Source organism: Ciconia boyciana, chromosome 1 (genome assembly GCF_034638445.1).
Source record: "Ciconia boyciana chromosome 1, ASM3463844v1, whole genome shotgun sequence".
Taxonomy (NCBI): domain Eukaryota; kingdom Metazoa; phylum Chordata; class Aves; order Ciconiiformes; family Ciconiidae; genus Ciconia; species Ciconia boyciana.
Window position 1 is genome coordinate 59,349,013 of NC_132934.1, and position 19,188 is coordinate 59,368,200.

The following is a 19,188-nucleotide window of genomic DNA, read 5'->3' on the forward strand; positions in this document are numbered from 1 at the left end:
GTCTGCTGGCTCTCATGTGTTGTCTGTTTTTCAGTGCATGTGGATTAATTTTGCTGGTGCATCTCCCTGGCAGGTAAAATGCAAAGAAGGGAAGCTGGTTTGAAGAATGAGCTGGGCAATAGGATCTTCTTAACAGTGATAAAGGGCGAAGCCTTGGCAAATCACACTGGCAAAATCCCAGCCCTGTCTGTTCATATACCAAGCTGTCCGTAACCCCATGCCTTTCCCTGCCATCCTTTCCTGTTGCTGCTTACTAGCAGAAAAGGGCCACTTGTTTGGTATTTGATGGGGAGCCTTTTTTCTTTTTTTTTTTTTTTTTTTCCTTCTCTCCAAGCCTAATCTGTGTTTGAACCTGTTAGTGTGGAAGGAAAGACAACCTTTTCAAATTATGGTATCAGCGTTTTCTTTAATGCCTGTGTAGCCAACCTCCCGCTGTCTGTGTTAGCACAGGTTTAGTAGTTAACACACACAACTGGAAGCCGGTGTTCCTGTGCTCGACATAAATTTCCTCTGGGAGTTTGGACATGTCTTTTAATCACTGCTTCTGTTGTCCTGCCTATAAAAGGAGTATCACTGCAGCCAACAGAAATTCATTCATATTCTACGAAGTGCTTAGAGATCCTCCAGTGAAAGACATCATGCAAATATATATCCATATAATCAGATGCCTTTTCTGCTGAAATGATCCTAAAAATAACAAATAAAAAATCCCCGTGGCCAATTTGCAAGTAATTATGGAAACTGATAACTGAGCGAAATGATACTGTGAAATATGCCTAGTACAGTTGCGACCAGCACAGGATTTTCATATTGCTTTTGGAAGTGCAAAGTAGCAGAAACAAAAGGGATGGGATAAGGTGTGTCCCCAGATGGCAGGATTGTCGATAATGATGCAGGAAGGCACGTGAGCTCCTTAAGCATTCCTCCCTAGTGTTTACCAAGGAGCTGCAATGTGTTCCTGTCAGATGATCCTCATTTCATTCTAACAACTTGAGAGGATGTTCAACAATAACTGCTAAAATTAGATGCCTGGAAATCAGGGCTGAATAATTGTTGTGGAAGAGCTGGTTAAAGGACTCTGGATTGGTGAGACTGGGAGAGGTCTTGAAGCTCCACTGCGCTGGGAGAAAGGTAGTGCAGAGGCATGCTTCAGAAGTGAAGCAAAGACACTAGGTCTTCCAGCCTACCTTCATTTCAAGGGAAAGCCATAAAATGGCTGATCCTGGAGTTCACTAAGTCGTCATTAAAAATGGTGTAATATTATTGCATTGCTCAACAGGCGTTTATCAAAAGCTCGTCAAAGGAAGCTGATACGGGTTCTTTGAAAGGACTGCAAGCTAAGGAAATTAATGCTGCTGATTTAATACATTCCTCTTCTATAAGCTGTAAATAATTTTAATAAACAATAGACAAATCATGTGAGTCGGTCCCAGCTGATCACAAGCCACTGCACATCTCCACATGTGTAGGTGCCACCCACCGAGAGTGAGGGTACCACCGGCGCATCAGGAAGTAGCTTGGAAGAGGGTTTGGTAACAACCTGGATGTGGGTTCTGGGCCACGAGGCTTGGTGCGAGCCCGAGGTCTGCCAACGCGGTCGCTGAGTGTGAATCCCTGTGCCACGCGGCTGTGTCTCGCAGCTGCGTGTTGGGGATTTAGTCAATAAATGATAACGTTTGCTGGAAAGTGGTGTTTGGATCATGTTGAAATAATTTATGGATTCAAATTGAATTTGCAGAACAACTCAAGGGTGAGGCTAGTTGGACTGCTAAGGCTGTGTCTTAGTCTGGTACTGACAAGCTGCATCAGGAGATTTGAGCCCGAAAGCCCATGAAGAAGCCCTGATTCCTGTGCCAGTAGTGGGGCTGACCTGTTCTCAGGGTTTTGCTGCTGGCTTGCTATTGACTCTACTGGCTTAGGGGTGGTAGCCTGAGCATCCCTCTGACAGGAGAGCTTAGAAGCTGATGGGGGAGGGAGGGTTATTTGCATGCTTCCTTTCTGTCTTTATACAAAAATTACAAAGTCATAGAATAATTCAAGTTGGAAGAGATGTGTGGAGGTCATCTAGTCCCATAACTTGCTCAAAGGTCAGTCAAGTTCATGTAACTGTAGCATCTTCAGCACAAGCTTGGAGGTGAAATGCATTCTGGAGTGCCAACAACTTGATCAGTCGTGGGAGGTGACCCATGGCCTCCTGTGCTTGCCCGCAGCCCTGTTTCCTTCCCTGCACAGGCTGGGGCTGGTTGTCACTTGCGGCTGTTTCTCTGGGGTGTGGAGAAGAAAAACTGCAATGCACTTAACTTTGATCCAGACAAGATGTATTTTTTGTGGTTGCTCTCAGTTTGCCTGAAGCATGATCATTTCTGGCACAGCACGTCCGGTGCGGGCTCCTGCAGCTCCAGCTGAGCCGGGAGCGATTCAGTGAAGAGCTTCCAGTGTGGTTTGAGGGCAGGAGCTGGGGGGGGAAGAGAGGGGAAACAGGGGAACGGCTGCAAGAGTTCATCTGTTTATTCGTCAAGAAGAAGGACATTTAATTGCTTTCTAGAAGCACCTTGCAAGGAACAAAGACCTGACTTTTCTAGGGCTTTCCTACCTGGCAGCATTCTAACACACCCCAGCGCTTGGGAGGTGAAGCCAGACAACTCCAGCCTTACCTGTGGGTTAAAGGACTTGCTGCAATTAGTTATTTCTGAAGCATTTCTAATGCTAATCCAGGAGCTTCCAGTGACTGGCACTGGCCAGCCCTATTGCTAACCTCATTGGCGATGAACCATCTACTGTCCTGGGTGCTCCCTGTTCACCCCGGGCTCGCACCGACCTGTCAGCGACAGCCCAGACCTGTAACCCTTGGGTGCTGCTCCTCTTGCCTCTGCTGGCTGAGGGAGACAGCCCCACAAACCACATCCTCATCCATGGGGCCAGGCTGAGTGTGCTGCGACCAGCATGTCCTCATCTCTTCTCCTGCAGCAGAGGTGAAGGCTCCTGGCCCGTGTGAGCCCTGTGACTGGGGAAGCAAAGAGGGTACTAAAGTCAAAACCAGAGGATTTTTGTTTCTGGGAAGAGGAAGACTACTTCTGCAGGTCTCCGAAGGTGGAGCAGGAACCGTTTGGCTCCTGAGGTGCTGTGGCCACCAGCCCATGACCAGACTCTAGGAGTCAGCCTTCTTGCTTGGAGAAGCCTCACCACATTTGGCTCCTTTCCTGCTGCAGCGCACCGATGCCGGGAGCCCCTGCCCGTGCCGGCGAGGGGATGTGCAGAGCCCGCACCGGGAACAGCTGTCCCAGTTTGCGGAAACTTTCTTGCCTTTTTAAGGACATGTTGAGTGCTGTGCTCTAACTTTAGCACAAAGGTATGGATGGGTATAAATATATCTGCTCTCGGTGCCTGTCTTGTTCTTCCATGTGTAAACACTGAGCTCTGTCCCAGCTCTTTTTGATGATAAATTCCTCATCTTTTGAATCACAAATCACCTTTTTGTGTGTCAGGAGAAAGCATCAAAGCCCAAAGTCACTTTGCTTTTTATAGCACCAGTGCTCTCCAGCTGAACTCCACTCAGAAATCACCGATTTCACGGAGCTCTGCAACAACAGCAGATCTGGCGTGTTTACAGTTTTATTAAAATAGCCTTTGCGCTGATCTGAAGCCCTCCTGCCGCAGAGTGCTGCAGTCCTCTCTTATTTTTGCAAGGATGTCGCCCATCCTCCCCAGTGGGAGGCTGGGAAGCCTCGCTTTGCTTTCGAAACACCAGGGCTTTTCTTTTTCGGTCAGTGCACCCCGGTTCTGCCAGCTCTGCTCCAAGAGAAGCTGCTCTCCAGAAATAGCTCCTGCTTTTGGCCGAGCGCAGCTCGCATGGGCGAGACGCCGCTGGCTGTCCCCGTGCTTTCGCTGAGCACGGAAGCAGGTATCCCCCCAGCCAAGGGCGGCTGCAGACACTGCTGCCCTGAGCACGGGAGGCTGGGGAAGGCTTTCTGCTCACCCTGGCATGAACGTGGGCAGGCAGCGGGGTGAGCCACCTGCTCTGCCATCCTGCTCAGCTGTGGGGCTTGGAGGGTGAGAAAGGAAAAGGGAAAACCAGTGCCATCCCGTGCAAAGCTTTGCGCAGGTGGTAGGAAGCTCCACACCTGCATCATGGGGGGCTGAACAAAAAATTTGGGTGAAAATGAAAAATTCAGTGTTAGGGGAAAGCTGGTGGCCGCTGAGCTTGCACACTTGCCTTGGGGGGTGAAGGCTGAGCTGGCTGCAGCGCTGTGACCCTGGGGTAACACTTGTTTCTCCTCCATGGACCGGGAATGTGTTCGTGGTGCAGGAGCAGATCTGACCCACCCTCACTTGTCATTAATGCTGTGGCACGACTGGCACCGAGCTGAGAGCCGGTGCAGCCACAGGTCCGGAGAGATGAGTCGAACACACTCCTCAGGGTCAAACTGGGTGAGACTCAGCCCTGAAGCGATGGAGATGACAGCTAGTGGTGAAGCCGACTCATTCCTGGTTAAGATCCAGGTCCTACTGTGGTTGAGAGAGTTGTTAGCTCTGGGTGGGAGGCTAGGCAGAGCCCGGGTTGGCAATTCGGGTCACTGGGTGGCTGTGCAAAATACCTCTTCAGCCCTGGGCTCTCAAGTAGCTTTGACTTGAAAGGAGCAAATATGTGGAGTAACCGCAGGGCTGAGTGAAATGTGCCATTCCCACAGGCTTGGTAGTGGCATTAAATACCTCTTGCAATACGGAGTCGGGACCTGTCAACACCAGCACAAGTAAGTACCAGGGGCCTTTCTGCTGAGCAGCATGAATGCTGGTGAGTCGCTGGTCCCTGCTGTTACCAGCAAGCTGTGGGGCACAGTGAAACAATTCCTCACCATCAGCCAGCATCCTCACACTGAAACTGGGCAAAAACCCCGCACGTAGAGCTAAGGCAGCTTGCTCTGGTTGTCTCCCCAGGGAGCAGTGTGCGGGAGGCAGCTGTAAGGCAGCCCTAGCACCGAGGGGGATCATAAATAACCCAAGGGATGGGATGCCAGACCTCCTGGTTTTGCTCCAGCTGAGCCTGGAGCCTTCAAGCTCTCAAGCACGTTGCGTTTTGCTGAGGAATGGTGCCCTCAAAAAAAAATGAGGAGGCTGAAGCCAAATTTCACTCCAGGGGACATATGAGTTTATACCTGCCCTGAGCTGCTCAGGTCATGGGAGCGGGGACCGTCTGATGGCTCCCAGCAATGGCCCGGGGTGCTCAGGGCCACGCCAGCCCCCGCAGGAGGTGCCTCAGATGGGACATCCCGGCACCTGCAGAAAACCTGCTGTGACTTGCAGGCCAAGTATGACCCGGTGCCATGGCAGGGAACCAGGGAGATTTTCTCTCAGTGGTGGTGAATCACCGCTCGGCAAGCAGAGAGCTTTGTTCGCCATTTTCATTCTTTGCCCAGGCATTTAAATGTTTCTCATTTTGGGGGGACAAAAAACATTTGGAGCATTTGAGTTGGGGCTGGGGGTGAGTGGCGAGCCTCCCCCTGTTTCTCCTATTGCAAAAAAGCAACCAACCCCCTTCCCCACCAGGTGGGCAATAAACCCACTTGTAGAAAAATAAATGATTGCTCTGGAGCCTTGCCCATCTTTGGCGTGCTCTCAGCCTGCTTGCAAGTCCCTGGTGGCTTTTTCAACCAGCCTCTCCACTAGAAATGAACACCTTGACAAAAATGATGGGGTCCTGTGAGAAACACCTTGGCTGAGCATCCCCCTCCCTGCCGGTGGGTGATGGCACTGGGGACAAGTCCTGAGTGGCCACGGTGCAGAGCCAAGAGCCCGGTTGTCCCTGCAGGGCAGCAGCACCCAGCCCTGCTTGGCGCTGGGCAGATGCACAGTGGGTTTATACTTGGGTCTTCTTGAGAAGATGTGAGATACTTGATTCTCCGGTGCCCTTTTGTGGCTTTGTGTCCCCTTGAGCCCTTAGTGGGGACCATCACAGCCAAGAGGCCCTGGAGGCACAGAGGAGGCAGGGTGCCAGCATCCTTACGGGCACCGCCAAGGCCGAGATCCCGGCTGAGGGGCTGCGTGCCCATGGTGCGCCTGGGCTTGCAGAAAGCACATCTTGAAAAACAGCCAGATCCTGGTACGGCACCTCCCTAGAGCAAACCCTGGAGATTTTGCTCACCATGTGCATCCACTCCATTCCCTCCCTGCAACTGCAGCTACATAGCTCTCCTGGGGCCATGTGTTTCTAGATCAGTTACCGGCACCAAGTCTGAGCATCTGTGCCCAAAATACAATGAGAGTTGCCAGGGAGAGAAGAGGCAATGGGTGAATCTGTCTTCTGCACTGCAAATGATCAGGTCTCAAGCTTTGAGCTCTGCTACACTGCCCCGACTCCCTGGCTCTTTTGTAGGTGGCTGCTTGGGGAATGCTGCAGAGTGAGAGTTATCCTTTCCAAACCCTTCACTTCTGCCCTCCGGCAGCCAAGCAATCCCCACAGGACGAAGTCCTAACATGCCCTGAGCCAAGCTTCATGCCCAGCAATGTTTCTGGCCCTGATTTCACTCCAGGCTTTGGGGAAAACAGGAGTGCTTTTGAAGAGTGCCATTTCATAGTCTTAAGTCAGAGAAACTGCGTGCCATGAGCGTGCCCAAAGGAATGACCCAAGGGAATGACGGCGCTTGAGCAGGAGGATGATCCAAGGCAGCAAAGCAGAAAGGCAGATTTTGAGTGGTGTTTTAATAGTCTGTTCATGTGGATAAAATTAAAAGGAGAACCCAGGACCAATAAAACCGGGTCTAGCCTGCCTCCCAGGATGCAGACCATCCCCTCTCAACCAGCTCTGCATGCAGATTGCCTGGCCGTGGCTGCAGGACTCAGCATGCCCTGAGCACCCACAGCTGTGTCTTACCCACCAGGACAGTCACGACCTTGACATTTCTGGGATTCCTGTACCCAGAACAGTTATTATTCCCCTTAATTTTACTTTTTTTTCTTTTTTAACACCTCTTTTCTTTCACTAGTCTTTCTGCAAACAGTTTGGATAGGCCCCCAGAGCTTGGACTTATCAGCCCTTATCTCCAAAAACCATGGTAAGGCACCTGGGTCTGCGATATCCCGGGGATCTCCTGTCTCTCCATGTGCAGGAAGGCCATTTGCAGAGCCAGAGCTGTGCTGCATCGCTGAGGGTCTGCGGTCACACCAGGAACAGGACTGGCTTCTCCTCTTCTCTGGCCTTGCAAGAGTCACTGACCGATGAAGAGCGGCAAACCCAGGACTTAGTCTCAGGCCTGGCCTGCTGGTGGTCTTATTACAGCTTCTTCATGCAAACAGAAAAAGCCCTTGGGTGGGAAATCTGAAGGACCGAAGGACTGCCAGCATGGTCCTAATGCTAAAAATTAGGTCAAAGGGATGACCAAAGGATGCAGGGACCTGATGAGAACTATGGGGCCTGATGAGATCCACCTGAGAGTACTGAAGGAACTGGCAGATGTGCTCACCAAGCCCCATTCCATCATTTACCAGCAGTCCTGGCTAACTGAGGAGGTCCCTGCTGACTGGAGATTAGCTAATGTGACGCCCATCTTCAAGAAGGGCCGGAAGGAGGACCTGGGCAACTACAGGCCTGTCAGCCTGACCTCGGTACCGGGGAAGCTGATGGAGCAGTTCATCCTGAGTGCTATCACACAGCATGTAGAGAATAACCAAGGGATCAAGCCCAGCCAGCATGGGTTCAGGAAAGGCAGGTCCTGCTTGACCAACCTGATATCCTTCTATGACAAGGTGACCCGCCTAGTAGATGAGGGAAAGGCTGTGGATGTTGTCTATCTAGACTTCAGTAAAGCCTTTGACATGGTTTCCCACAGCATTCTCCTGGAGAAACTGGCTGCTCATGGCTTGGACAGGTGTACTCTTCACTGGGTAAAGAACTGGCTGGATGGCCGGGCCCAAAGAGTGGTGGCGAATGGAGTTAAATCCAGTTGGCAGCCGGTCACAAGTGGTGTCCCCCAGGGCTCTGTGTTGGGGCCAGTTCTGTTTAATATCTTTATCAATGATCTGGACGAGGGGATCGAGTGCACCCTCAGTAAGTTTGCAGACGACACCAAGTTGTGTGGGAGTGTTGATCTGCTTGAGGGTAGGAAGGCTCTGCAGAGAGATCTGGACAGGCTGGATCGATGGGCTGAGGCCAGTTGTATGAGGTTCAACAAGGCCAAGTGCCAGGTCCTGCACCTGGGTCTCAATAACCCCATGCAATGCTGCAGACTTGGGGAAGAGTGGCTGGAAAGCTGCCAGGCAGGAAAGGACCCGGGCATGTTGGTTGACAGCCGCCTGAATATGAGCCAGCAGTGTGCCCAGGTGGCCAAGAAAGCCAATGGCATCCTGGCTTGTATCAAAAATAGTGTGGCCAGCAGGACTAGGGAAGTGATCGTGCCCCTGTACTTGGCACTGGTGAGGCCGCACCTCGAATACTGTGTTCAGTTTTGGGCTCCCCAGTACAAGAGAGACATTGAGGTGCTGGAGCGTGTCCAGAGAAGGGCAACGAAGCTGGTGAAGGGTCTAGAGCACAAGTCTGATGAGGAGCGGCTGAGGGAACTGGGGTTGTTTAGCCTGGAGAAGCGGAGGCTGAGGGGAGACCTTATTGTTCTCTACAACTACCTGAAAGGAGGCTGTAGCGAGGTGGGGGTCGGTCTCTTCTCCTGAGTTACAAGCCATAGGATGAGAGCAAATGGCCTCAAGTTGCACCAGGGGAGGTTTAGACTGGATATTAGGAAATTTTACTTCACCGAAAGGGTTATCAAGCATTGGAACAGGCTGCCCAGGGAAGTGGTTGAGTCGCCATCCCTGGAGGTATTTAAAAGACGTTTGGATGAGGCGTTTAGGGACATGGTATAGTGGTGGTCTTGGTAGTGTTAGGTTTACAGTTGGACTCGATGATCTTAAAGGTCTTTTCCAACCTATATGATTCTGTGATTCTGTGACCATGTAACCTGGTGAGCATGGCAGGGTAGCCTTGGGGAGGCATCCTGGCACTGGGGCCTCCAGGAGGGACCAGGAGGAAGGGGCTCTGTGAAGTTTCATCCCAAACCTGAGGCACAGGAGAACAGGGACAGCCCTGTTTTGCCTCGGTGACAGCTGACGGGAGGAGGCTGGAGGCTGGGGTAGAAGGACTGATGGGCGTGGGCTGTGTCCTCTGGGTGGGGGCATCACCTCCCCCTGCCCACATGCCTGCTTGGTGCCTCCTGCTCGTCACTTCCATCTGAAAAACAAGGCTAGTACCTCACACTTGAAGTTGGCTTCATTAATATTTGTGCTCTAGAGAACATTTCTGCAAGGAGCCATTGATGTTCATGTTTTCATTGCCATTGCTGCGATTTTACATATTTCTGATATCAAAACGTGTGGGTTGTTAGATGTCAGGATGACCTTGTGGAGATGCTGCGATGCTCAGTTAATGTTTTTCCCAGGATGTGGGCACAGCAACTCACCAGTACTGTGTGATTTGTTCATTCATGTGTTCCCATCCCAGAGCTACTGCCTTTAGGGTTTCGCTTCTGTATCTAACCCCATAAATGCCCTGCTGGTCTGCCATGTGTGGAGTGTGAGTAGCGAGGTGGGTCTGCAGAGATCTCTCATACCTCTCATCTCTAGACTGCACCAGGTCATGCCTGTAGCTGCGTTTCCCACATGGAGCTATACACATGTCTGGTCATACCCCTTTGCTCCTGTAGGGACCCAGCACAGGCTCTGGCCACTCACAGGTGGTTTTTTCCCTGCGTGGGTGGTGTGTGGCCCTTGAGCTCCTGTTTCCCAACTCCTCTCACCGACGTTGGGGTTGTGCCTCCATCCCCTTCTGCCGCAAGCTCAGGGCTGCTGCAGGAGCACCAGGGTTTGAGCCAAAGCTTTTGGAGTGGGTTGAGCTCCAGGCATGCTGTGTGGGCTTGGAGCTGGAGCTGCGAAGGGGGTGCTGCTGCTCCTGCGTCTCCCTGCTTCTCAGCATCTCTGGGGTGTGAATGCCTGGACATGAGCTCCTCAGTGTTTAAGGGTGAAAACGTTATTCTTCCCACACTACCTAGCTCTTACCTGTCGTTTGGATGTCACAATCATTTAGATGTGGCAAAGGTAGCAAGAGTCATTTTAGGTGTCTCCCAGCATGCCAAGAGTTGGAGGTCAGCTCATGTGCATAAGGGGACAGGAATTTCCCTTAGGTTTTCAGGAAAGGCTGGGACCTAGTTTGGGGTCCCAGTACTGGAGCAGCTGGGCAAACCCTGCCATGGGAATGCATGTGTGTTGCTGCAATGGTGTTTGCATGGGTTTATTGTGGCAGCACCCACAGAGGTGGACGATGCTATTCCACTGCCGCTGGGTTCGGCTGCCATGCAAATCACCGATGGCATTTTACAGGAGACATTTGTCTGCGTGGCGATGTTTGTGCTTAGGGTCATGTCTATTTTTGCTACTACGCCATGTATTTTTAAATTGGGTTTGAACGGCATACAATGCCCGCAGCACAGCTCCTTTCAGATCATCTGTCATGTCAGAAAATGGTTTTGAATATCTGTCTGCTCACTTCAAGCTAAATATTTATTCTGTAATTAGATTGTTTTGTTTCAAATTCTTTTTTTTTAAAAAAGTGTATGAACGAGAATTCAGTATTAGGCTGCCTGTGTGTTGGGAATATGCGGCTAGAGAGCAAAATGCTTCTGCAAAGCTGGTGTGGGTGTTTAGCCTTCACAAAATATCCCTCCATTTATTTTTTCCCCTGGGTTCATCACAGTGAAAATCTGCTCTATTCATTTCTAAGCCAGGACATGCTGGGGATATTGCAGCTGTGTGCATGGAGGTGAGGGAAAGGTCTTCAGCCCAACCTCTCCCCACCTGGCTGGGCTCCTCAGTGCTGTCTCCCTGGCTGGGCTCTTGTCCCTGCGAAGCCATCGATGCCCCGGCCCAAAGATGCCGCCTGGGTCCCCCTGATGTGAGGGTGATGCAGCCCCGTGTGCTCTTTGCATCTTTGCAGTACACGTATGAAAAATGATGGAGGTCTGGGGCAAATATGGTTTAATGTTTTCCTGCTGCAAGAGTACCTAAAGTCATGCTCTTGCAGAGATGAAGGGAGGCTGATCATGCATGCTGACATGGGCAAAGACAGAAAGGAAGGAGCAAGTTTCATACTTCACTGAGGCACTTGAAAAGCATTTGTTTCTGCTGTAATTTCACTGCTGAGATGGCGAAAACTGTGGCTCCTGGGTCACCTGTGAGTTCACGGGGTGGGAGGGGGGGGAAGAAAGAAAATGTTGATGTCAACCTCACTCAGGCTGAAAATATTTCTTTTAGGTTCCTGGCAAGCCAAAAGCCTCTTGAGATCCTGGGGGTCTCATCGGGGGCAGTCTATGCAGTTTCATTTTGCTTTCAGATGAAACCGTTTCATAAGAGATCTTGTTCTCAGCTCCGGTCCCAAGGCAGGTCTCCTTCTAACCCTTAATATAGTCCGAACGCAAACCTTCGGGTCCTGCATCGGGCAGGGAGCGAGCCACCAGCCAGTGTGGCGGTGGCCTCCCTGCTGCCTGACCCCGCACAACCGGGGCTCCCTTGCCCTGCCCGGGCACCTGCTCCAGGGAACCTGGGCTCTCAGCAATGCACTCGGGGAGTTGCCCCTGGATTTCAAACGCTGCCTGATGAAGAACAGTAAAACACAGATTGGGGGATGTTTGATTGTTAACAAGGGCAGGGAATTATGAAATTAATGGCTGTGTGGATAATAAACTAGAGAGAAATTAAAGGTAAGAAAGGAGGATAAAGATTTAAATTTAAACCTAAAATATTACTTCAAAGGACACAACAGGTAGCTAAGCTGCTAGGGAAAATGGTCTGAAGTTTGGGGATTTGATTTTGGGAGATCTACAAGTGAAAGCTTCCCCATGGACCTGGACTCAGTGCCAGGGGAACTCTGCCTCAGAGCACAACCTTTCTTTTAATTACTTCTATCTTAATCTGTATGAAGTAATTGTATATCATTAAACGATCCCACTCAACATAAGGTAGCTTTGTATTAGCAGTAGAGGCTTGTATTTTTTCTTATCCTGTATAAATAAGACATATATCCCACTGGCTGTTTTGTAAATAACCTCACTGTCTCACCCCTGCCAAAGGGTGGCCCTTCTCTTTCTTCTTCACCTCCTCACCTCTGATGGGTTTTGGTTATGTTATTTCCTGTCAGCCTGCCTAAAGCCAAGTTAAAATGTGCTGCCTACAGTAGTTAGTTGTACTTCCTAAGCTGTTGCTTACACTGTGGTCTTATTGTATCTGCTCAGGCTACCCTATACAAGCAGGTAATGCTGAACAAGATGCTCCAACTGACTGCAGGAGCTGGGATTAGGTGCTGGTTCTTCACACTGTGCATTTCCACACCCGCTGGATGGTGATAAGCTGCTCTAAAAGGCTAGCTGGGTGCATGAGCTCTCCCAGTCCTAGAGCTATAATTTGGAGCAGAGCGATTAAGGCTTTGGCTTACAATAAAGCTGGCATCTCTCTCTCCTCCCGCAGTGTTTTCTATAGATTTGCATTCCTCCCCCCCCCCTTGCCCCCATGCGTCTTTCACAACGGTGTGGATGTCCTGCGAGGCAGGTCCTGCGGGCATGCTGATAAATCATCTTGCTTTGGACATGGCAGAGCTCTCCTTGCCGTGCTTGCCCAATGCCCCTGGCTGGGCTATGGACCATGCTTACTGCTGTGGTGAGCTGTTTGGCCAGTGGTCAGACTTAGGAGCTCATATGCTTGCATGTCAACGCTTCTTTCCAGGGCAGTTTTGTATGCAATGCCTGAAATGTTAATACCAGCGGGCACAACGTGCTTCAGAGGAAGCATCCATAGCTTTGTTCCTCAGGCTGGAAATCCCTCTCCCCAGAGGGAGCCAGCAGCCCCATTTGGCATCGCCTCTCTGCCAGCAGCTCCTCTGCTTTGTTCCTTTCCCCTGGAGAGCTGATTTTCTCCTATTCACTTGCAGAAACACCACTGGCTGCTGCTGCCACCGTGCCGCAGCCAGCTGGGCACAAGCAAGGCTTGCTCTCGCAGTCAGAGGCTAACAGTGGCCAGAGGATGGCCAAGGTGCTGGGAGCCATGCTTGGGGTTTTCATGGTGATCCTGGTGATGTGGTTCGTATAGATCTCCTCTGGATACATTTCTCTAAGCTTTCAGGTTAGGAAAGTGCCCCGGGAATGCTATGAGCTTCATTACAGTTTCTGCTAAATCACTAGCCAAACTCATCAAAATGTATCTGGAAAGCTTTTGGACCTGGTGGCTTAGGGATGCTGTTTGCAGAGCTGGTGGGATGATCCCACCAGGAAAATCCCGCTGGTACTCATGCTGCACCAGCACCAAGGAGCACCTCCAACCGCAGAGGGTGCAGTGTGGAGAAGGTCTCACCAAAACCTCGGTGAGGGAGAGCAGGGAAGAAAAGGGAAGAGCGAGAGCAGCTGAGGCTGGCGTGGGGCCCTGACTGTTCAGGACAGAGGATTCACCCTGGGAAAGGCTGCATAGTGCAGGGTGTATGGACAGTGGCAAGGGAGAGGCACATGGACCTGCCGCTGGCAGGTGCTCACCCCTATTGCACATTGTTGACCACTGGTCCGTGCCTCCTGCCTGTGTGGATATGAGGATGGCTGGAAGGAGGTAGGGAAGAGATCAGCTGCTGCCAGAGCAGCTCATGGTGCCCACAACCTGCAGTGACTTGTAGAAACTAAGCTGAGGCTGGATGTCTCTCTGGGGTGGGATGGGCTGGAGGAAGGTCATTGGTTTGAGGGGCTGGTGCTTCACCTTGCTCTCTGACTCTAATTTACTCAGAGCTCCAGACATTAGCAGAGAGATGGAGAGAAAAGATCAAAAGGGCAAGGCAAGGAAAATAGAAGAGAAACAAATGTAGAGGAATTATGAGGGGAGATAGAAAATTACCTGTCCTACTAATTCTGCAAGAACTGAGACCCCAAAATGTTCCTAAACGTGGATATTTGACCAGGATAGCAACTGGAAAAAAATCTGATGGAGAGAAGGTTGCAGGAAATACTGTTCCAGCTGGGGAGGGACAGCTCTGGAAGGGGATCACTTGCTGCTCTGCTTTCCTTTGGATATAGCTGATGCAGCTCTCTCAATTGTTTATGGACCACATGTGAACCCAATAAAAATTCCACCAACCCTAAGCCATACAGGTAGCTTCCAGGACACCTGATTTCCCACATCAGCTTACTGATGGTTTTCTTTTTTTTTTTTTCTGGAAAATCACCTGTGGTGCAAGAAACTTCACATTAGTCATCTCATGATCTGGGCGCTTGCTCTCACCCTCTTCGGATGTGGCTATATACACAGGCCTTGACCCACGAAGATAAAGAGGTGTGTGTGCAGGAACTTCTTTTGGGCATTGTGTCTCTTGGCTTCACCTCTCCCGGCCCATCCCATCCTCCGTCATTTCCACATCACCAGTGTCTTCCGGAGCTTCCTCACAGTAAGCTTTGCCCTGCAGAAGATCAGATACCTCCAGGCTCTGCGCTGGTAGCCATCAACTACTTTTGGAAAATGGATTGAAAATCCCATGTCCCAGTGGAGTCTGTTTTAGCCTGGGGTGCTGAGACTGAGCACAGAGCCCAGCAGGAATGACCGGTATTTTGTATGTGTGCCGATGGAGGCTGACGGGGCTCCCCAGAGGAGCCAATGTGGGGTGCCACCTCCGAGTGATGGGTTGGGCGAGAGGAGGGGATGCCTGTGCTGGGGCTGGCGGGGGGTGCCCTTCAAGCACGGCACAATGAAAGTGGGAGGAAAGGGGAGCAGAGCGGCAGCGAGAGCAGAGAAACCATCTTAATTACAGTGCCTTTCTGATGGCACCATGTCTAGTGCCCGTACAGTGTGGCCTTTCAGCATACCCCACACAAATAAGATTAAATACCATTTGGCTGGAGAAGGAGGCAGCAGGAAAATAATGTAGAAAGGGGAATTGCCAGCAGAAGGAAACATTTCTGCTGGGGGAAGTGAAGCAAGGGGACAGGCTCTCTTACAATTGCCAGGCAGCAAAGTGCCGTTTGCACAAAATCACCGTCGAGACTGGCACCAACTCTCCCTCTTGTGGACATTCCCCTATATTTTGTGTAATGTCTGGTAGCTGCCGGTGCTGCTAGCAGCCTTGAACCTCTGATGGTTGTATCGTAAGCTGTAATGAGATGGTTGGATGTGACGGTTCATAATAACTCCTGTGTTAAATATCCTTGTGAATTAGGCCAAGAGAGCAGGCTGATCTGCAGAGCTGGCACCTGATCTGGCTCATCATTCAGCAGACGAGGAGCACATCTCTGTCCATAAAGTGAACCACCTGAAAGCAGGACCCATAGTCCTGAAAAGGGAGCAGATATTGAATCAATGACTTCCCATGCTCACTGCTCACGGGTCAGACTGGCCAGGACTTCACTTTCCTGCTCTCCTCCCATGTTGCTCAGGTCAGTCCTTTTTTTTTTTTAAAAAAAACCAAACCAAAATCACTTGCCCATGTTTCCACCTGAATTTCCATCTGGACTCTTGCCCTGACCCCAAAGACTCCCTTTTAGCCCAGGTTATGCTCAGTGGGTGAGACTTTTGAAATGCCTGTTTTTTTTCCCACAAAAGGTCTACCTGCTTTTTCTGGTCTATCTGCAGTCCCATTTCTTCTCCTGACTGCTTGATCTCTGGTCCCAACATTGTCCCTTGCCTGATTTTTTTATGATTTGGACTCTCTCTGCCCCAATAAACAGATGAGGCCAGGTCTGTCCTGCTGTGGGGGCCAACGCACCTCACTTGGCTCTATGAGCTGCAGGTCTGCAAGAGCAGCAGATAAACACTAGCCTTTTGCTCAGGAGGATTATAAACCCCGTGTAATTTGGCCCTTTCTGTAAACTGATAGATAGACAGAAAATTATTGCCAAAACCTGGAGAAGAAGCATGGATTTGCTTAGAGAAGAGAGGGACCACGTGCGGCGAGATCTCTGCTGCAGCTGACAGGGAAGGAAATAAAAGGACCACAGGCTAAGATAAGCAATGTCCAGGCAGATGCTGCCACAGACCAGCTGGATACGACCAGCTGAGCCACCAGCACTGGAGTGCTTCTTGGAAGGAGGAAGATCAAAAAATGAAAACACGGTGGGTGTCTGGGGAACTTGCAATTAAAAAGGCGCTAGAGGTGGGAGCCCTGCACAGTACAGAGACCTTCGAGGGTAATGGAGCTTCATTTTTATTGGGTTTTTTTTGAATGGGCATGCCTTGAAGCCGTTTGTGAATGGTTAGAAAGCGATTAGCAGATCTTTGTCTTTGAGCATTGGTTAATCTGTTGCAGAGTCACCAAGTCAGCAGGTTGTTTTTAACAATTTGACCTAGTAAGGCTGCAGCCATGTCTGAAATATGTTTTGGGGAGCATGTATAAGAGGATTAAAAGATTATAAACTCATGCAGAATTCTGCCTAAGGCTGTTAAACACAAGCATGCAAATATAACCTTGGGAAGTCCTTTACCCTCTAGTTGCTGTGATGGAGCAGGACTATTCCTGCTTCTTACACTTTTCCTGGGCATCTGCCTCTGGATGCTGTTGAGGGAAGAGGCTAGATGAGCTTCTAGCTGTCCATGAATCCTGTGTACATAAGATGCTTACAGGTGAGCTTTCCAAAGGTGACCAGCCTGAGACATCCCTATATGCAACCCTGGACCCCAAACAGCCGAGAGGGTTAGCCAGGCTGAGCATTTGGCAGGGATGCTGTGTTATACTTGTACCGCTACCACAGCAATCGCAGGACCAGGATTCTCAGCGTCGGTGAGATCTTCCAGTACTTGTTTTTTTGGGCCAGTATCTTGCAGCCAGTATCAAGCCCCACTACTGTGGTTGTCTTGCCAGCGGGACCCTAAAGTGGTCAAGTTAAAAGATCTGATTGCAAGCACAACAGTGAAAACGAGATGAAATTGCAAGAATGACAATAATGGGAAAGAGATGCAGAAAAGAGACCCCATCCCAAATTCAGTGGTAAATGCTCTGCTTGGGCAGCCAGGCCACCAGTGCTGTGTTTAGGGTGCTCACTGCCACCCGGTGTTGATCTGCTTGAAGAAAACATTTATTTTTTGCCAAGTATTTTTTGCAGAGAGATCAGTTTCCACGCAGGCATTCCTCATAAGACTGGCGGATTGCAGAAAGCACTACTGGATTTGGGACTGCTGAAATTGGTGCTGCTTCTCAGAAGAGAAAAAGACCTGGTTGTCCCTCTCCTCCCTAAGGGAACACTTGGCACTGGAATAATAATGCAAAACGAGACTGTGAACTTCGAAAAGGGCCAACCGCAGCTGGAAGCGAGAACCTGTTGGAGCTCATTAAAAGGCAAGTGTAAACATCAATACAAACAAGGGGTAGATCTTGGCTTCCCCATGGGCTCTTATCTTGCAGAAGCTCTGTGCTTTGTGGATGAGAGGCTGTTTTGCAGGCAAAGGAAATAAAAAAGTGTGTCCGTTTCCTTGCCTTTCACCCCACGAAACTCAGGCGAAGGGAAACCCTAATTTGTGTGTGCTGTGCCACTGCTAGACAATGCTGCCTGGGGTTTTGGAGGACGGCTTGATGAGTGTTTCTTTTACAAGTGATGCCTACTTAAGTAGCTCTGCCTCCCCTTTCCCCCCCCGCCAGCATATGCTGGTCTGGCTACGTGACAAACCAGGACACAGAACTGATCTGGCTTTGAAATAAACTCACCAAAAGATAAATGCAGTTACTTTAAACCCACATCAGTTCCTTGATCCAGTTCATTTCAAGCCCTCATGAAGAGCTGCGCAAGCATCATGGGATGGGGGAGGCTCTGCTGGCATTGCCTCCAAATCCAAGTTAAAAACATGCACAGCCTCATATTAAGTGCTGGTGCCTCAAGGGCTACTTGCCTGCCCACTGGCGCTGGGCAAGTCAGGTTGCATCTGTATCACCCAATTTTACCATGCAGTGATGGGCTCTCCCACCCCTTTTTGGGAGCATGAGAACCCACAGCTGAGCTGTGCACTGTGCATTGTGGCCTGGTTAATTCCTCTTCCTCGAGGAGCAGCTCAGATGTGAAGAAGTTTTCATTGTGGAGAGAGTTTAACCAGCAGCCAGGCACTGCCAGCTCTCTGCAGACTCTGGGCACGTGTGTACCTGTGTCCCAAGGAAGGGTGGGCTGCAGAAAGGGTGCTTGTTTGCATGGTGGCTCAGCTTTATCACCTCCGATGCTGCTCTTGCTCTGGTCTTGGCCATGCTGCAATTGCTGCTGCTTTTGCAGGTGCATGAACCCCTCTCCAGCAGCACTCAGCCATGCCCAAAGTGCACCCTGCACTCTCACAGGGCAAGGAACCTTGCAAGGTGCCCCTGGCACCCATATTCCCAAGGCTCCATGAGGAGGGGGATGAGGACCCTGTCTCGTGTAAGGCATGGTGTGGGAACAGCCACCCCCTCCAGCTGCCTGGGTTTCAGTCTAACCTGATCATGAAATCCCAGCCTTGGCCAAGCTGCAAGCATCTCTGTTACAGCTTCCTACGCGCAGCTCTGAGCTACAGAGTTCAGGGTGTCAGGCAGACACAAAATACTGCATGCATGCTGATTGCTTGACTTTTCTTTTTTGCCTATGTGTGTTTTTGTGGCCCTTGCCTTTTCCAGTTGTCCCTTGTCAGGCTCTAGCTATGGTATTTTGTTGGTGGTGAGGGATGAAGGAGGAATTCCCCTCTCGCTTTATTATTTCAGTAAGTAATACACAAATCCCTGTATGCTATTATGGTGTTATGAAGTTTAATCCACCTGAAGGGACTGCTGTATGCCACATTTCCTTCATGTCTTCCCACTGACCCCTAGAGATCTCCAGGGTCTTGCTGGTATAATCCGTGTTCTTACCTCCAAAAAATAATTTCCTCCCTTTGTTCCTGGGATGGGCAAGGCTTTAAAATCTGCCTGTTGTTTTCTAATCATACTCCTCCTTTCTTTAACTGCACTCACAGTTTCCCACAGAAATCTTCAGTCCTTTTGTGCTCTCATTTCCCAGCCCTTCATAGGAGGTTTGTGTCCCCAGAGAGAGCTCATGCAGCCTCAGAGACAGCCTCAGCTTCTATATTGGAGCCTAAATATTCTGGTCCTGGACTGCCCTGCTGCTTTCTTGCTTGTTCTCCCACTGAATCCAAATACTGGCCTGCAATAAGTGTCCTGCTTATCCCAGATAAATGTTTTGTCCAGGT

At 50.4% G+C, this 19,188-nt stretch overlaps 1 protein-coding gene across 5 annotated transcripts in view; it reads left to right on the forward strand.

The window, feature by feature from the left end:
* Positions 1 to 13,635: 13,635 nt before the first annotated feature.
* Positions 13,636 to 19,188, forward strand: part of MB (myoglobin) — a 48,706-nt gene continuing 43,153 nt past the window's right edge. For all 5 annotated transcript variants that reach the window (XR_012043792.1, XR_012043793.1, XR_012043791.1 and 2 more), the window contains exons 1-3: positions 13,636 to 14,449; positions 15,215 to 15,431; positions 15,872 to 17,326. The gene's annotated coding sequence lies outside the window, so the exon portion shown is untranslated. The remainder of the gene's footprint in view (positions 14,450 to 15,214; positions 15,432 to 15,871; positions 17,327 to 19,188) is intronic.